This window comes from Anabrus simplex, chromosome 1, assembly GCF_040414725.1.
Source record: "Anabrus simplex isolate iqAnaSimp1 chromosome 1, ASM4041472v1, whole genome shotgun sequence".
NCBI lineage: Eukaryota > Metazoa > Arthropoda > Insecta > Orthoptera > Tettigoniidae > Anabrus > Anabrus simplex.
The window spans coordinates 187,987,891-187,991,179 of NC_090265.1; the positions used below are offsets into that span (position 1 = coordinate 187,987,891).

The following is a 3,289-nucleotide window of genomic DNA, read 5'->3' on the forward strand; positions in this document are numbered from 1 at the left end:
TTACAAACATCAGGTCAAGAAATGCTTGTACATTGAAACACGAACTACGACGAAGAAGGTATCAGTCGCAGTGATACGAAGCTAATGGCAAGAGTTTCATTATTAACTGGGGTAAGTGTTCGTTTTTATCTTGTTTCTATGATAAGTTTCTGACATAATGACAATCAGTTCAAATGGAGCAGTATTTCATTCTGAACCTAACCTAACCTAATCATGTAGGCCTATACCATGTCTTGTGTCGACTTCGATACGGTTTGTAGACTTAACCTTTGTGTATTCCTGTTGACGTACGGTGTATGTGTATGTAATATATTTCTGTGTGTGTATTCTTACAGGGTAGTGATGAATATATATGTTATATATTATATTTTATTTAAAAATCTTAAAATAATTTATCTTCATCAGGTGTCTTTGGTTTCAAATGTGCATTTCTCTTTCAGGGTCGCCCACATACTCCTGGAATAAACCACACAAATCTGGACATGATGTTCAAGGAGTAATTCGTCGACCTGTGTCTGAGGGAGGAAGACTGGTTATTGTTCATGCTGGAAAGAAAGATGGCTTTGTACCTGGTATGTTCTGACTTTATTTTACTTCATTTTATTATAGTGAGGTGATCTCTCTTTTCATAGTTATGAGGGTATTTAGGGTTTGTAGTACGGATATAAAGGGGGAGGGCACGTAAGTCTCTGATAAAACCCCAACTTGAGTACAGATCCTGTGTACGAGACCCCCACTAGGATTACTTGATTTGAGAACTGGAAAAGTTCAAAAGAAAGAAGCACGATTTGTTGTGGGTGATTTCTGACAAAAGAGTAGCGTTACAAAAATTTTGTCGAGTTTGGGCTGGGATGACTTGGGTGAAAGGAGACGAGTGGCTGGACTAAGTGGTGTGTTCCGAGCTGTCGGTGGAGAGGTGGTGTGGAATGACATTGGTAGACGAATACGTTTCAGTGGTATTTTAAAAGTAGGTAAGATCATAGTACAATTATAAAGTTGAGGATGAAAAGTGGGGCAAATATTTGTTTTTGTTTTTTTTAAGAAGGGAGTTAGGGATTGGAGTAATTTACCAAGGGAGATTTCAATAAATTTCCAAATTCTTGGCAATTATTGAAGAAAAGACTAGGCCTATCCCTGAAACTACATCTTCCACCTGGGCGACTGATCTAAGTGCAGATCAGTGGTGCCCGATTGATTGAAATTGACTGGCACGAGATCGGTAGTGGCATTATAACTTAACGCTCATTGGGATCTGTACGTGGTTTTTGATTTTGACTTCTCCACTGTCAAGGGATCTCTTGGTTATTAAAAAGACTTGCAGGTATTCACTTTAGGCCAATGATTAACCTTAGAGAGGTACTTCAATCAAAACTTCCCCAGTGTATTTTCATATAATATTACTGGATATTTGTATCAGTAAATTACTTGTATTGCAGGCCTATTTATTATGTTTATTCTGCATTCGACAATCTCCACCTGAATCGGTGCTTGATACCTGACTGTTGAACACCTTCCAAGCTTCTTATTTCTTACTGCCTGATATAGGTTCAGTGTTTGCAGTAATTACATTTGTTCTAAGGTATTGAAATGGGTGTTTATACTTATATCTTTAATGCAAGTGATCGTGGACTTCTAATCCAGATATAGGCCTACTAATGGAAATACATTCATGAGAGATGTTAGGATAAAGTAGTGTAAGTAGTAATTCATTGACTTCATCATCAGGTGACTTTGCTACACAATAGTTGGTTTCACTTAAAATCGGACATCTTTTTGTATCATTCAACAGAAATAACATTTTTTATCAATTAATAGGCCTATCCTTGAAGAGGGGTGATCTCATATTTTTAGGGAATACTTTTTTTAGAAGAAATAACTTCATACTAAAACTTAAAATTCTTACAGGTGCTGATTTGATGCTACAAACTTGAAGAGAAATCAAGATTATGCTACAAAAGATGAGCTGCAAAGGTTGTGTAATATGAATCGAAGTCACTTAAAGAGGTACAGAAGCACCTAAACATAAGTTTAGATAATGTTGTTTACATTCATGTTGTTGAGTTTCATGTATGCATAACAATATTTCTCTGTTTCTTTAAAACCAGGTACATTGTTGACGAGATGCTGCACAGTGAAGGCCATACTGTCCTACGATTTCCTCTATACCACTCATTTTTCAATGCCATCGAATTTGCATGGTCTGTGGCAAAACAGTATTATAACAAAACAGTGGCTTCAAGACCTGGTCATGGATTGGACAGAGCTACAGCTGTGTGGAAAGAATCTCTTGATCAGGTAGGCCAAGTGGAAATGTTATTTATTGGATATAGGCAAGTGGAGTTTATAATATACTTGTCAGGTTGTGATACTTCAATATATCCTACAGGTGACAGCAGAGATGTGGAGAAATGAAGTGAAACACACTGAGAAGAAGATTGTCGAGTCGGCCAACTAACTGGGTCATCTTTGAAAATGTCTTTTTTCTATCAGCAGAGGCTTTTTTTAAATCGTCATATTTTGTATAGGCTACGCGAGATGGACAGTAGCCCACTGGTTTTCCGATTAAACATCATTTATTTAAGCTATTGCATCAGTCTACTTACATACTCACTGTCCACGTATACCGGTAACCTGGTGATTCGATTATTGAAGCATTGTGCAATGATGCGACATACAAACTGAGACAATTTCGAGTGGTCATGAGCATAACTCATAGTCATAGGGTAGGCTAAATAATAATGTTATTGGCTTTATGTCCCACTAACAACTTTTATGGTTTTTTGAGATGTCGACGTGCTGGAATTTAGTCCTGCAGGAGCTCTTATGTGCCAGTAAATCTACTGACACGAGGCTGAGCACCTTCAAATGCCATCGCACTGAGCTCGGCCCTGCCAAGTTGGGTTCAGAAGGCCAGCGCCTCATCCGTCTGAGCCATTCAGACAGGCGTGGAGGCTAGAGAGCTGAGTTTAAGTAATTGTCGAACGTCAACTAGTTATAAAAATACTGATTGATTAAACTAATACGGTAATTAGAATAACCTAATTGCCTACCTACTTACAAGCTAGGTACTTTGGAATTATGTTCTGACTGTCTTTTTAACACTGTAAATAAATCCATCTGTTATTTAAAACTCCCTGTAAGAAGAGGACAGTGAATGCGAGTGGGTATTATTTTCAAATGAGCTGAGCTCGAGAGTCCATTGTAGCATATGATTATGACTCTGTATGTATTGCTTCAGAGGAAGTTTGGCTCCCCGCCAATGTCCAGTGTACCGATAATGAGCCGTGTG

The 3,289-nt window shown here is 38.0% G+C and overlaps 1 long non-coding RNA gene across 1 annotated transcript; it reads left to right on the top strand.

The window, feature by feature from the left end:
• Window positions 1-523: 523 nt before the first annotated feature.
• LOC137498286 (uncharacterized) lies at window positions 524-2,160 on the top strand. Its single transcript, XR_011017749.1, has 3 exons — window positions 524-572; window positions 1,906-2,004; window positions 2,106-2,160. It is a non-coding gene; the product is annotated as an uncharacterized lncRNA (long non-coding RNA).
• The last annotated feature ends 1,129 nt before the right edge of the window (window positions 2,161-3,289 follow it).